The sequence below is a fragment of the Oncorhynchus masou genome, unplaced genomic scaffold (assembly GCF_036934945.1).
Source record: "Oncorhynchus masou masou isolate Uvic2021 unplaced genomic scaffold, UVic_Omas_1.1 unplaced_scaffold_1404, whole genome shotgun sequence".
NCBI lineage: Eukaryota > Metazoa > Chordata > Actinopteri > Salmoniformes > Salmonidae > Oncorhynchus > Oncorhynchus masou.
The window spans coordinates 41,584-58,069 of NW_027003974.1; the positions used below are offsets into that span (position 1 = coordinate 41,584).

A 16,486-nucleotide genomic window follows, 5' to 3' on the forward strand; every position below is an offset into this window, starting at 1 on the left:
GAAACAGGCCAGGCCAGGACAGGCCAGCTCCTCTTAGCTCTATGGGAGAAACAGGCCAGGCTCCTCTTAGCTCTATGGGAGAAACAGGCCAGGCCAGCTCCTCTTAGCTCTATGGGAGAAACAGGCCAGGCCAGGACAGGCCAGCTCCTCTTAGCTCTATGGGAGAAACAGGCCAGGCCAGGACAGGCCAGCTCCTCTTAGCTCTATGGGAGAAACAGGCCAGGCCAGGACAGGCCAGCTCCTCTTAGCTCTATGGGAGAAACAGGCCAGGCTCTATGGGAGAAACAGGCCAGGCCAGGACAGCTCCTCTTAGCTCTATGGGAGAAACAGGCCAGCCAGCTCCTCTTAGCTCTATGGGAGAAACAGGCCAGCTCCTCTTAGCTCTATGGGAGAAACAGGCCAGGCCAGGACAGGACAGCTCCTCTTAGCTCTATGGGAGAAACAGGCCAGCTCCTCTTAGCTCTATGGGAGACACAGGCCAGGACTCCAGCTCCTCTTAGCTCTATGGGAGAAACAGGCCAGCTCCTCTTAGCTCTATGGGAGAAACAGGCCAGGCCAGGACTCTCCTCTTAGCTCTATGGGAGAAACAGGCCAGGCCAGGACAGGCCAGCTCCTCTTAGCTCTATGGGAGAAACAGGCTGCCCCTCCAGGACAGGCCAGCTCCTCTAGCTCTATGGGAGAAACAGGCCAGCTCCTCTTAGCTCTATGGGAGAAACAGGCCAGGCCAGGACAGCTCCTCTTAGCTCTATGGGAGAAACAGGCCAGGCCAGGACAGGCCAGCTCCTCTTAGCTCTATGGGAGAAACAGGCCAGCTCCTCTTAGCTCTATGGGAGAAACAGGCCAGGCCAGGACAGGACAGCTCCTCTTAGCTCTATGGGAGAAACAGGCCAGCTCCTCTTAGCTCTATGGGAGACACAGGCCAGGACAGGACAGCTCCTCTTAGTTCTATGGGAGAAACAGGCCAGCTCCTCTTAGCTCTATGGGAGAAACAGGCCAGGCCAGGACAGGCCAGCTCCTCTTAGATCATACTAAATGGCAGGACACTGCTCTATCATTCAATCAACCAGTCAATCAATCGTTGATACATCTCATCTTCTCCTCCTCATGATTTGGGAGAGTAACTCAAGAGTCGTTTAGCTTTCCACGCTCTTCCTCTTCCTGGGACACATCCTGTCTCCATCCCTCCTCCATCTCCCTGTCCCTCCTCTCAGCCTGCGTTCATCCCATCCTCCACCCTCTTCCTCTTCCTGGGACACATCCTGTCTCCATCCCTCCTCCCTCCTCCATCTCCCTGTCCCACCCTCTTCCTCTTCCTGGGACACATCCTGTCTCCCTCCCTCCTCCATCTTCCTGTCCCTCCCTCCCTCAGCCTGCGTTCATTCCATCCTCCACCCATTCCATCCCCGTCACTCGCTGTCTGTCTCTAGGTCTGAATCGGACCACTGTACTGGGGTCAGTTTGCCGCGCCGCTGTGCGTACTCGATGACGGCCGTGTAGCAGTAGTAATACTGGTCCCAGGTCTGTATACTGAAGGCCCTCTGGGTCCTCATCCTCCTCACTGTCTCACACACATCCACCGTCCCAATGTCCTCCAGCCTGGACAGACAGATGTCCAGGGTACAGAACGTACCTGAGGAGGGACATGAGAGAGGGGTTAGTGGAGGGAGAGAGGAGAGAGAGAGAGAGGGGTTAGTGGAGGGAGAGATGAGGAGAGAGAGGGGTTAGTGGAGGGAGAGAGGAGAGAGAGGGGGTTAGTGGAGGAGAGAATGAGAGAGAGGGGTTAGTGGAGGGAGAGAGAGGGGTTAGTGGAGGGAGAGAGGAGAGAGAGGGGGTTAGTGGAGGGAGAGAGGAGAGAGAGAGAGGGGTTAGTGGAGGGAGAGAGGAGAGAGAGAGAGAGAGGGGTTAGTGGAGGGAGAGAGGAGAGAGAGAGGGGTTAGTGGAGGAGAGAGAGAGAGAGATGGGTTAGTGGAGGGAGAGAATGAGAGAGAGATGGGGGTGGAGTGGAGGGAGAGAGTGGAGGGAGAGAGAGAGAGAGAGGGGGTTAGTGGAGGGAGAGAGAGGAGAGAGAGAGGGGTTAGTGGAGGGAGAGAGGAGAGAGAGAGGGGTTAGTGGAGGAGAGAGGAGAGAGAGAGAGGGGTTAGTGGAGGGAGAGAGGAGAGAAATGAGAGAGAGAGATGAGTGGAGGGGAGAGGAGGAGGAGAGAGGAGGAGGAGGGGAGGAGGAGGAGAAGGAGGGGTTAGTGGAGGAGAGAGGGAGGAGGAGAAGAGGAGAAGAGAGGAGGAGGAGAGAGGAGGAGGAGGAGAAGAGAGGAGGGAGGAGAAGTGGAGGAGGAGGAGAAGAGAGGAGGAGGAGAAGAGGAGGAGGAGAGAGAGAGGGTTAGTGGAGGGAGAGAGGAGAGAAATGAGAGAGAGAGATGAGAAAGAGGGAGAGGAGGGAGAGAGGAGGAGGGGAGTGGAGGAGGAGGAGAGAGAAGAGGGGTTAGTGGAGGAGAAGAGGAGGAGAGGAGGTTAGTGGAGGGGAGAGAGAGAGGAGGAGGGAGGAGAGGAGGAGGAGAAGAGAGGGGGTGGAGGGAGGAGGAGAGAGAGGAGGAGGGGAGAGGGGAAGAGAGGGGAGTGGAGGGAGAAGAGAGAGGAGGAGGGAGTGGAGGAGGAGGGAGAGGAGGAGGAGAAGAGGGAGGAGGGAGAGAGAGGGGAGGAGGAGGAGGAGAGAGGAGGGGAGTGGAGGGAGGAGGAGGAGAGAGGGGTTAGTGGAGGGAGAGAGGAGGAGAAGAGGGAGGAGGAGGAGAGAGGAGGAGAAGAGAGGAGGGGAGGAGGAGAGAGGAGGAGGGAGGAGGAGGAGAGGAGAGAGGAGGAGAGGAGAGAGGAGGGAGGAGGGAGAGAGGAGAGAGAGAGAGGAGTGGAGGGAGAGAGGAGGAGGGAGGAGGAGGAGGGGAGGAGAGAGGGAGGGGAGTGGAGGAGGAGGAGAAGAGAGGGGAGGAGGAGAGAGGAGGAGGAGATAGGAGGGAGAAGAGGAGGAGAGGAGAAGAGGAGGGAGGAGAAGAGGAGGAGGAGGGAGAGGAGAGAGGAGGGAGAGTGGAGAGAGGAGAGTGGAGGAGGAGAGGAGGAGGTGGAGGAGAGAGGAGGAGGAGAGAGGAGGAGGAGAAGAGGAGGAGGAGAGGAGGAGGGAGGAGGAGAGAGGAGGAGGAGAGAGGAGGAGGAGACCCACCTGTGCGTCCGATGCCTGCGCTGCAGTGTACGACCAGCGGTGGCCCACCTGGGGGTCCCACCCACTCAGCTCCCAGACTCCTCAGCGCCGCCTCCTGCCGCTGCTGCACGTGCTCACGGAAATCCAACATGGCCAACGCACACTTGGGCACACCGAAGTCTGGCCAGCTGACATACAGGTAGTGGGAGACCTCCCTCCTCTCACCTGTCTGGAGACATGAAGGGATGAGAGAGAGAGAGAGAGAGAGAGAGAGAGACAGACAGAAAGAGAGAGACAGAGAGAGACAGAGACACAGAGAGACAGAGAGAGATAGACAGAAAAAGAGAGAGAGAGACAGACAGAGAGAAAAGAGAGAGACAGAAAGAGAGAGAGAAAAGAGAGAAGAGACAGAGAGAGAGAAGAGAGAGAGAAAGCGAGAGAGAGAGAAAGCGAGAGAGAGAGAAAGAAAGAAAGAGAGAGACAGGTGGATGTTGTATAGTTCCAGGTGAGACAGTCTGAAGTCCTGATATAGCTGGGTGTGTGTGTGTGTGTGTGTGTGTGTGTGTGTGTGTGTGTGTGTGTGTGTGTGTGTGTGTGTGTGTGTGTGTGTGTGTGTACCTGGCTGTTGTATAGTTCCAGGTGAGACAGTCTGAAGTCCTGATAGAGCTGGATGGATGTGTTCCGAACCAGGAAGTGTCCGTGCTGCTCCGTTGTCCCCTCCTCTTTCGGCCAGTACTGACCACACTTAACTCTCCCACGCTCTACCACCCTGAAACACACACAGGTTGAACCCAGTCAGTCATACACACACACAGACACAGTTAGATTGAACCCAGTGAGTTACACACACGGTTAGGTTGAACCCAGTCAGTCAGTCAGTCACACACACACACACAGTTAGATTGAACCCAGTCAGTCACACACACGGTGAGGTTGAACCCAGTCAGTCAGTGTTGGTGAGGTTGAACCCAGTCTGTCAGTGTTGGTGAGGTTGAACCCAGTCAGTCAGTGTTGGTGAGGTTGAACCCAGTCAGTCAGTGTTGGTGAGGTTGAACCCAGTCTGTCAGTGTTGGTGAGGTTGAACCCAGTCTGCCAGTGTTGGTGAGGTTGAACCCAGTCTGCCAGTGTTGGTGAGGTTGAACCCAGTCTGCCAGTGTCGGTGAGGTTGAACCCAGTCGGTCAGTGTCGGTGAGGTTGAACCCAGTCTGCCAGTGTTGGTGAGGTTGAACCCAGTCAGTCACGCACACGGGTAGGTTGAACCCAGTCTGACAGTGTTGGTAAGGTTGAACCCAGTCTGCCAGTGTTGGTGAGGTTGAACCCAGTCTGTCAGTGTTGGTGAGGTTGAACCCAATCAGTCAGTGTTGGTGAGGTTGAACCCAGTCTGCCAGTGTTGGTGAGGTTGAACCCAGTCTGCCAGTGTTGGTGAGGTTGAACCCAGTCTGCCAGTGTTGGTGAGGTTGAACCCAGTCTGCCAGTGTTGGTGAGGTTGAACCCAGTCAGTCATGCACACGGGTAGGTTGAACCCAGTCTGACAGTGTTGGTAAGGTTGAACCCAGTCTGCCAGTGTTGGTGAGGTTGAACCCAGTCTGCCAGTGTTGGTGAGGTTGAACCCAGTCAGTCATGGTTGGTGAGGTTGAACCCAGTCTGCCAGTGTTGGTGAGGTTGAACCCAGTCTGTCAGTGTTGGTGAGGTTGAACCCAGTCTGCCAGTGTTGGTGAGGTTGAACCCAGTCTGCCAGTGTTGGTGAGGTTGAACCCAGTCTGCCAGTGTTGGTGAGGTTGAACCCAATCTGCCAGTGTTGGTGAGGTTGAACCCAGTCTGCCAGTGTTGGTGAGGTTGAACCCAGTCTGCCAGTGTTGGTGAGGTTGAACCCAGTCAGTCAGTGTTGGTGAGGTTGAACCCAGTCTGTCAGTGTTGGTGAGGTTGAACCCAGTCTGTCAGTGTTGGTGAGGTTGAACCCAGTCAGTCACACACACGGGTAGGTTGAACCCAGTCAGTCACACACACCCACACACACACACACGGGTAGATTGAACCCAGTCAGTCACACACACACACGGTTAGGTTGAACCCAGTGAGTCACACACACACACACACACACAGTTAGGTTGAACCCAGTCACATACACACACACAGTTAGGTTGAACCCAGTCTGTCAGTGTTGGTGAGGTTGAACCCAGTCAGTCATGGTTGGTGAGGTTGAACCCAGTCTGCCAGTGTTGGTGAGGTTGAACCCAGTCAGTCAGTGTTGGTGAGGTTGAACCCAGTCTGCCAGTGTTGGTGAGGTTGAACCCAGTCAGTCAGTGTTGGTGAGGTTGAACCCAGTCTGCCAGTGTTGGTGAGGTTGAACCCAGTCTGCCAGTGTTGGTGAGGTTGAACCCAGTCAGTCACACACACGGGTAGGTTGAACCCAGTCTGTCAGTGTTGGTGAGGTTGAACCCAGTCTGCCAGTGTTGGTGAGGTTGAACCCAGTCTGCCAGTGTTGGTGAGGTTGAACCCAGTCTGCCAGTGTTGGTGAGGTTGAACCCAGTCTGTCAGTGTTGGTGAGGTTGAACCCAGTCAGCCAGTGTTGGTGAGGTTGAACCCAGTCAGCCAGTGTTGGTGAGGTTGAACCCAGTCAGCCAGTGTTGGTGAGGTTGAACCCCGTCTGCCAGTGTTGGTGAGGTTGAACCCAGTCAGTCAGTGTTGGTGAGGTTGAACCCAGTCTGCCAGTGTTGGTGAGGTTGAACCCAGTCTGCCAGTGTTGGTGAGGTTGAACCCAGTCTGCCAGTGTTGGTGAGGTTGAACCCAGTCTGCCAGTGTTGGTGAGGTTGAACCCAGTCTGCCAGTGTTGGTGAGGTTGAACCCAGTCTGCCAGTGTTGGTGAGGTTGAACCCAGTCTGCCAGTGTTGGTGAGGTTGAACCCAGTCTGCCAGTGTTGGTGAGGTTGAACCCAGTCTGCCAGTGTTGGTGAGGTTGAACCCAGTCTGCCAGTGTTGGTGAGGTTGAACCCAGTCTGCCAGTGTTGGTGAGGTTGAACCCAGTCTGCCAGTGTTGGTGAGGTTGAACCCAGTCTGCCAGTGTTGGTGAGGTTGAACCCAGTCTGCCAGTGTTGGTGAGGTTGAACCCAGTCTGCCAGTGTTGGTGAGGTTGAACCCAGTCTGCCAGTGTTGGTGAGGTTGAACCCAGTCTGCCAGTGTTGGTGAGGTTGAACCCAGTCTGCCAGTGTTGGTGAGGTTGAACCCAGTCAGTCACACACGGTTAGGTTGAACCCAGTCTGCCAGTGTTGGTGTGCATGAGAACTCAAGGGTTACCTGGTAGTCATGACAACTATCAGCACCATCTGCTCCCACACCATGCGCCAGAAATCACCAAACGTCTTCGGCAGAGGACCTGTCAACGACAACACAACCATAAAACAACCACAACTCAACCAAAGCTGTCAATCCACAACCCAACCACAACAGTCAAACCACAACTTTCCAGCCCTATCCAACTATCCAGCCCTATCCAGCCCTACCCAACTATCCAGCCCTATCCAACTATCCAGCCCTATCCAGCCCTATCCAACTTTCCAGCCCTATCCAACTATCCAGCCCTATCCAACTATCCAGACCTATCCAGCCCTATCCAACTATCCAGCCCTATCCAACTATCCAGCCCTATCCAACTATCCAGACCTATCCAACTATCCAGCCCTATCCAACTATCCAGCCCTACCCAACTATCCAGCCCTACCCAAATATCCAGCCCTATCCAGACCTATCAAGCCCTATCCAACTATCCAGCCCTATCCAACTATCCAGACCTATCCAGCCCTACCCAACTATCCAGCCCTACCCAACTATCCAGCCCTATCCAACTATCCAGCCCTATCCAACTATCCAGCCCTATCCAACTATCCAGCCCTATCCAACTATCCAGACCTATCCAACTATCCAGACCTATCCAGCCCTACCCAACTATCCAGCCCTATCCAACTATCCAACCCTATCCAGCCCTATCCAACTTTCCAGCCCTATCCAACTATCCAGCCCTATCCAACTATCCAGACCTATCCAGCCTTACCCAACTATCCAGCCCTATCCAACTATCCAGCCCTATCCAACTATCCAGACCTATCCAACTATCCAGCCCTATCCAACTATCCAGCCCTATCCAACTATCCAGCCCTACCCAAATATCCAGCCCTATCAAGCCCTATCCAACTATCCAGCCCTATCCAACTATCCAGACCTATCCAGCCCTACCCAACTATCCAGCCCTACCCAACTATCCAGCCCTATCCAACTATCCAGCCCTATCCAACTATCCAGCCCTATCCAACTATCCAGACCTATCCAGCCCTATCCAACTATCCAGACCTATCCAGCCCTATCCAACTATCCAGACCTATCCAGACCTATCCAACTATCCAGCCCTATCCAACTATCCAGCCCTATCCAACTATCCAGCCCGATCCAACTATCCAGCCCTATCCAGCCCTACCCAACTATCCAGCCCTATCCAACTATCCAGCCCTATCCAACTATCCAGACCTATCCAGCCCTACCCAACTACCCAGCCCTATCCAACTATCCAGACCTATCCAGCCCTATCCAACTATCCAGCCATGTCCAACTATCCAGACCTATCCAGCCCTATCCAACTATCCAGCCCTATCCAACTATCCAGCCATGTCCAACTATCCAGACCTATCCAGCCCTATCCAACTATCCAGCCATGTCCAACTATCCAGACCTATCCAGCCCTACCCAACTATCCAGCCCTATCCAACTATCTAGCCATATCCAACTAGAGACCTATCCAGCCCTACCCAACTATCCAGACCTATCCAGCTATCCAGCCCTATCCAGCCCTATCCAACTATCCAGCACTATCCAGCCCTATCCAACTATCCAGACCTATCCAGCCCTACCCAACTATCCAGCCCTACCCAACTATCCAGCCCTATCCAACTATCCAGCCCTATCCAACTATCCAGCACTATCCAGCCCTATCCAACTATCCAGCCCTATCCAACTATCCAGCCCTATCCAACTATCCTGCCCTATCCAACTATCCAGCCCTATCCAACTATCCAGCACTATCCAGCCCTATCCAACTATACAGCACCATCCAGCCCTACCCAACTATCCAGCCCTACCCAACTATCCAGCCCTATCCAACTATCCAGACCTATCCAACTATCCAGACCTATCCAGCCCTACCCAACTATCCAGCCCTATCCAGCCCTATCCAGCCCTATCCAACTATCCAGACCTATCCAGCCCTACCCAGCCCTATCCAGCCCTATCCAACTATCCAGCCCTATCCAGCCCTACCCAACTATCCAGCCCTGTCCAACTATCCAGCACTATCCAACTATCCAGCCATATCCAACTAGAGACCTATCCAGCCCTACCCAACTATCCAGCCCTATCCAGCCCTATCCAACTATCCAGCCCTATCCAACTATCCAGCACTATCCAGCCCTATCCAACTATCCAGACCTATCCAGCCCTACCCAACTATCCAGCCCTATCCAACTATCCAGCCCTATCCAACTATCCAGCACTATCCAGCCCTATCCAACTATCCAGACCTATCCAGCCCTATCCAACTATCCAGCCCTATCCAGCCCTATCCAACTATCCAGCCCTATCCAACTATCCAGCCCTACCCAACTATCCAGCCCTATCCAACTATCCAGCACTATCTAGCCCTATCCAACTATCCAGCCCTATCCAACTATCCAGCCCTATCCAGCCCTACCCAACTATCCAGCCCTATCCAACTATCCAGCACTATCCAACTATCCAGCCCTACCCAACTATCCAGCCCTATCCAACTATCCAGCCCTATCCAACTATACAGCCCTATCCAGCACTATCCAGCCCTATCCAACTATCCAGACCTATCCAGCCCTACCCAACTATCCAGCCCTACCCAACTATCCAGCCCTATCCAACTATCCAGCCCTATCCAACTATCCAGCCCTATCCAACTATCCAGCCCTATCCAACTATCCAGCCCTATCCAACTATCCAGCCCTATCCAGCCCTACCCAACTATCCAGCCCTATCCAACTATCCAGCACTATCCAGCCCTATCCAACTATCCAGCCCTATCCAACTATCCAGACCTATCCAACCCTACCCAACTATCCAGCCCTATCCAACTATCCAGCCCCATCCAACCCTATCCAACTATCCAGCCCTATCCAACTATCCAGACCTGTCCAACTATCCAGCCCTGTCCAACTATACAGCACTATCCAGCCCTATCCAACTATCCAGCCCTACCCAACTATCCAGCCCTATCCAACTATCCAGACCTATCCAGCCCTATCCAACTATCCAGCCATGTCCAACTATCCAGCACTATCCTACTATCCAGCCCTATCCAACTATCCAGCACTATCCAACTATCCAGACCTATCCAGCCCTACCCAACTATCCAGCCCTATCCAACACTATCCAGCACTATCCAACTATCCAGCCCTATCCAACTATCCAGACCTATCCAGCCCTATCCAACTATCCAGACCTATCCAGCCCTACCCAACTATCCAGCCCTATCCAACTATCAAGCACTATCCAGCACTATCCAACTATCCAGCACTATCCAGCCCTATCCAGCACTATCCAGCCCTATCCAACTATCCAACCCTACCCAACTATCCAGCCCTATCCAACTATCCAGCCCTATCCAGCCCTATCCAACTATCCATCCCTGTCCAACTATCCAGACCTGTCCAACTATCCAGCCCTGTCCAACTATACAGCATTATCCAGCCCTATCCAACTATCCAGCCCTATCCAACTAGAGACCTATCCAGCCCTACCCAACTATCCAGCCCTATCCAACTATCCAGACCAAACCAGCCCTATCCAACTATCCAGCCATGTCCAACTATCCAGCACTATCCAGCCCTATCCAACTATCAAGCCCTATCCAACTAGAGACCTATCCAGCCCTACCCAACTATCCAGCCCTATCCAACTATCCAGCCCTATCCAACTATCCAGCCCTATCCAACTATCCACCCCTATCCAACTATCCAGCACTATCCAGCCCTATCCAACTATCCAGCCCTATCCAACTATCCAGACCTATCCAGCCCTACCCAACTATCCAGCCCTATCCAACACTATCCAGCCCTATCCAACTATCCAGCACTATCCAGCCCTATCCAACTATCCAGACCTATCCAGCCCTATCCAACTATCCAGACCTATCCAGCCCTATCCAACTATCCAGACCTATCCAGCCCTACCCAACTATCGAGCCCTATCCAACTATCCAGCACTATCCAGCCCTATCCAGCACTATCCATCACTATCCAGCCCTATCCAGCCCTATCCAACTATCCAGCCCTACCCAAATATCCAGCCCTACCCAACTATCCAGCCCTATCCAACTATCCAGCCATATCCAACTAGAGACCTATCCAGCCCTACCCAACTATCCAGCCCTATCCAACTATCCAGCCCTATCCAACTATCCAGCCCTATCCAACTATCCAGACCTATCCAGCCCTACCCAACTATCCAGCCCTATCCAACTATCCAGCACTATCTAGCCCTATCCAACTATCCAGCCCTATCCAACTATCCAGCCCTATCCAACTATCCAGCCCTACCCAACTATCCAGCCCTACCCAACTATCCAGCCCTATCCAACTATCCAGCCCTATCCAACTATCCAGCCCTATCAACTAGAGACCTATCCAGCCCTATCCAACTATCCAGACCTATCCAGCTATCCAGACCTGTCCAACTATCCAGCCCTGTCCAACTATCCAGCCCTGTCCAACTATCCAGCCCTGTCCAACTATCCAGCCCTATCCAGCCCTGTCCAACTATCCAGCCCTATCCAGCCCTATCCAGACCTATCCAACTATCCAGCCCTGTCCAACTATCCAGCCCTATCCAGCCCTGTCCAACTATCCAGACCTATCCAACTATCCAGCCCTGTCCAACTATCCAGCCCTGTCCAACTATCCAGCCCTGTCCAACTATCCAGCCCTATCAGGACCTATCCAGCCCTGTCCAACTATCCACCTATCCAGAACTGTCCAACTATCCAGCCCTGTCCAACTATCCAGCCCTATCCAGACCTATCCAACTATCCAGCCCTATCCAACTATCCAGACCTATCCAACTATCCAGCACTATCCAACTATCCAGCCCTGTCCAACTATCCAGACCTATCCAACTATCCAGCCCTATCCAACTATCCAGACCTATCCAACTATCCAGACCTATCCAGACCTATCCAACTATCCAGACCTATCCAACTATCCAGCCCTATCCAGCCCTATCCAACTATCCAGACCTATCCAACTATCCAGACCTATCCAGCCCTATCCAACTATCCAGACCTATCCAGACCTATCCAACTATCCAGACCTATCCAACTATCCAGACCTATCCAGACCTATCCAACTATCCAACTATCCAGCCCTATCCAGCCCTATCCAACTATCCAGCCCTATCCAACTATCCAGACCTATCCAACTATCCAGCCCTATCCAACTATCCAGACCTATCCAACTATCCAGACCTATCCAACTATCCAGACCTATCCAACTATCCAGACCTATCCAACTATCCAGACCTATCCAGCCCTATCCAACTATCCAGCCCTATCCAACTATCCAGACCTATCCAACTATCCAGACCTATCCAACTATCCATACCTATCCAACTATCCAGACCTATCCAACTATCCAGACCTATCCAGCCCTATCCAACTATCCAGCCCTATCCAACTATCCAGACCTATCCAACTATCCAGACCTATCCAGCCCTATCCAACTATCCAGCCCTATCCAACTATCCAGACCTATCCAACTATCCAGACCTATCCAACTATCCAGCCCTATCCAACTATCCAGACCTATCCAACTATCCAGACCTATCCAACTATCCAGCCCTATCCAGCCCTATCCAACTATCCAGACCTATCCAACTATCCAGACCTATCCAACTATCCAGACCTATCCAGCCCTATCCAACCCTATCCAACTATCCAGACCTATCCAACTATCCAGACCTATCACACTATCCAGACCTATCACACTATCCAGACCTATCCAACTATCCAGACCTATCCAGCCCTATCCAAATATCCAGCCCTATCCAACTATCCAGACCTATCCAACTATCCAGACCTATCCAGCCCTATCCAACTATCCAGACCTATCCAGACCTATCCAGACCTATCCAACTATCCAGACCTATCCAACTATCCAGACCTATCCAACTATCCAGACCTATCCAGACCTATCCAACTATTCAGACCTATCCAACTATCCAGACCTGTCCAACTATCCAGCCCTATCCAACTATCCAGACCTATCCAACTATCCAGCCCTATCCAACTATCCAGAACTATCCAGACCTATCCAACTATCCAGACCTATCCAACTATCCAGCCCTATCCAGCTATCCAGACCTATCCAGCTATCCAGCCCTATTCAACTATCCAGCCCTATCCAACTATCCAGCCCTATCCAACTATCCAGCCCTATCCAACTATCCAGCCCTATCCAGACCTATCCAACTATCCAGCCCTATCCAACTATCCAGCCCTATCCAACTATCCAGGCGTATCAAACTATCCAGACCTATCCAACTATCCAGAACTATCCAGACCTATCCAACTATCCAGACCTATCCAGCTATCCAGACCTATCCAACTATCCAGCCCTATTCAACTATCCAGCCCTATCCAACTATCCAGCCCTATCCAACTATCCAGCCCTATCCAACTATCCAGCCCTATCCAACTATCCAGCCCTATCCAACTATCCAGCCCTATCCAACTATCCAGCCCTATCCAACTATCCAGCCCTATCCAACTATCCAGACCTATCCAACTATCCAGACCTATCCAACTATCCAGAACTATCCAGACCTATCCAACTATCCAGACCTATCCAGCTATCCAGACCTATCCAACTATCCAGCCCTATTCAACTATCCAGCCCTATCCAACTATCCAGCCCTATCCAACTATCCAGCCCTACCCAACTATCCAGCCCTATCCAACTATCAAGCACTATCCAGCACTATCCAACTATCCAGCACTATCCAGCCCTATCCAGCACTATCCAGCCCTATCCAACTATCCAACCCTACCCAACTATCCAGCCCTATCCAACTATCCAGCCCTATCCAGCCCTATCCAACTATCCATCCCTGTCCAACTATCCAGACCTGTCCAACTATCCAGCCCTGTCCAACTATACAGCATTATCCAGCCCTATCCAACTATCCAGCCCTATCCAACTAGAGACCTATCCAGCCCTACCCAACTATCCAGCCCTATCCAACTATCCAGACCAAACCAGCCCTATCCAACTATCCAGCCATGTCCAACTATCCAGCACTATCCAGCCCTATCCAACTATCAAGCCCTATCCAACTAGAGACCTATCCAGCCCTACCCAACTATCCAGCCCTATCCAACTATCCAGCCCTATCCAACTATCCAGCCCTATCCAACTATCCACCCCTATCCAACTATCCAGCACTATCCAGCCCTATCCAACTATCCAGCCCTATCCAACTATCCAGACCTATCCAGCCCTACCCAACTATCCAGCACTATCCAACTATCCAGCACTATCCAGCCCTATCCAACTATCCAGACCTATCCAGCCCTATCCAACTATCCAGACCTATCCAGCCCTATCCAACTATCCAGACCTATCCAGCCCTACCCAACTATCCAGCCCTATCCAACTATCCAGCACTATCCAGCCCTATCCAGCACTATCCATCACTATCCAGCCCTATCCAGCCCTATCCAACTATCCAGCCCTACCCAAATATCCAGCCCTACCCAACTATCCAGCCCTATCCAACTATCCAGCCATATCCAACTAGAGACCTATCCAGCCCTACCCAACTATCCAGCCCTATCCAACTATCCAGCCCTATCCAACTATCCAGCCCTATCCAACTATCCAGACCTATCCAGCCCTACCCAACTATCCAGCCCTATCCAACTATCCAGCACTATCTAGCCCTATCCAACTATCCAGCCCTATCCAACTATCCAGCCCTATCCAACTATCCAGCCCTACCCAACTATCCAGCCCTACCCAACTATCCAGCCCTATCCAACTATCCAGCCCTATCCAACTATCCAGCCCTATCAACTAGAGACCTATCCAGCCCTATCCAACTATCCAGACCTATCCAGCTATCCAGACCTGTCCAACTATCCAGCCCTGTCCAACTATCCAGCCCTGTCCAACTATCCAGCCCTGTCCAACTATCCAGCCCTGTCCAACTATCCAGCCCTATCCAGCCCTGTCCAACTATCCAGCCCTATCCAGCCCTATCCAGACCTATCCAACTATCCAGCCCTGTCCAACTATCCAGCCCTATCCAGCCCTGTCCAACTATCCAGACCTATCCAACTATCCAGCCCTGTCCAACTATCCAGCCCTGTCCAACTATCCAGCCCTGTCCAACTATCCAGCCCTATCAGGACCTATCCAGCCCTGTCCAACTATCCACCTATCCAGAACTGTCCAACTATCCAGCCCTGTCCAACTATCCAGCCCTATCCAGACCTATCCAACTATCCAGCCCTATCCAACTATCCAGACCTATCCAACTATCCAGCACTATCCAACTATCCAGCCCTGTCCAACTATCCAGACCTATCCAACTATCCAGCCCTATCCAGCCCTATCCAACTATCCAGACCTATCCAACTATCCAGACCTATCCAGACCTATCCAACTATCCAGACCTATCCAACTATCCAGCCCTATCCAGCCCTATCCAACTATCCAGACCTATCCAACTATCCAGACCTATCCAGCACTATCCAACTATCCAGCCCTGTCCAACTATCCAGACCTATCCAGCCCTATCCAACTATCCAGCCCTATCCAGACCTATCCAGACTTATCCAACTATCCAGACCTATCCAGACCTATCCAACTATCCAGACCTATCCAGCCCTATCCAACTATCCAGACCTATCCAACTATCCAGACCTATCCAGACCTATCCAACTATCCAACTATCCAGCCCTATCCAGCCCTATCCAACTATCCAGCCCTATCCAACTATCCAGACCTATCCAACTATCCAGCCCTATCCAACTATCCAGACCTATCCAACTATCCAGACCTATCCAACTATCCAGACCTATCCAACTATCCAGACCTATCCAACTATCCAGACCTATCAGCCCTATCCAACTATCCAGCCCTATCCAACTATCCAGACCTATCCAACTATCCAGACCTATCCAACTATCCATACCTATCCAACTATCCAGACCTATCCAGCCCTATCCAACTATCCAGCCCTATCCAACTATCCAGACCTATCCAACTATCCAGACCTATCCAGCCCTATCCAACTATCCAGCCCTATCCAACTATCCAGACCTATCCAACTATCCAGACCTATCCAACTATCCAGCCCTATCCAACTATCCAGACCTATCCAACTATCCAGACCTATCCAACTATCCAGCCCTATCAGCCCTATCCAACTATCCAGACCTATCCAACTATCCAGACCTATCCAACTATCCAGACCTATCCAGCCCTATCCAACCCTATCCAACTATCCAGACCTATCCAACTATCCAGACCTATCACACTATCCAGACCTATCACACTATCCAGACCTATCCAACTATCCAGACCTATCCAGCCCTATCCAAATATCCAGCCCTATCCAACTATCCAGACCTATCCAACTATCCAGACCTATCCAGCCCTATCCAACTATCCAGACCTATCCAGACCTATCCAGACCTATCCAGACCTATCCAACTATCCAGACCTATCCAGACCTATCCAACTATCCAGACCTATCCAACTATCCAGACCTATCCAGACCTATCCAACTATTCAGACCTATCCAACTATCCAGACCTGTCCAACTATCCAGCCCTATCCAACTATCCAGACCTATCCAACTATCCAGCCCTATCCAACTATCCAGAACTATCCAGACCTATCCAACTATCCAGACCTATCCAACTATCCAGCCCTATCCAGCTATCCAGACCTATCCAGCTATCCAGCCCTATTCAACTATCCAGCCCTATCCAACTATCCAGCCCTATCCAACTATCCAGCCCTATCCAACTATCCAGCCCTATCCAGACCTATCCAACTATCCAGCCCTATCCAACTATCCAGCCCTATCCAACTATCCAGACCTATCCAACTATCCAGACCTATCCAACTATCCAGAACTATCCAGACCTATCCAACTATCCAGACCTATCCAGCTATCCAGACCTATCCAACTATCCAGCCCTATTCAACTATCCAGCCCTATCCAACTATCCAGCC

At 52.0% G+C, this 16,486-nt stretch overlaps 1 pseudogene; it reads right to left on the bottom strand.

Annotated features, from left to right (window-relative positions):
* Positions 1-1,285: 1,285 nt before the first annotated feature.
* Positions 1,286-16,486, bottom strand: part of LOC135530639 (tyrosine-protein phosphatase non-receptor type 9-like) — a 58,758-nt pseudogene continuing 43,557 nt past the window's right edge.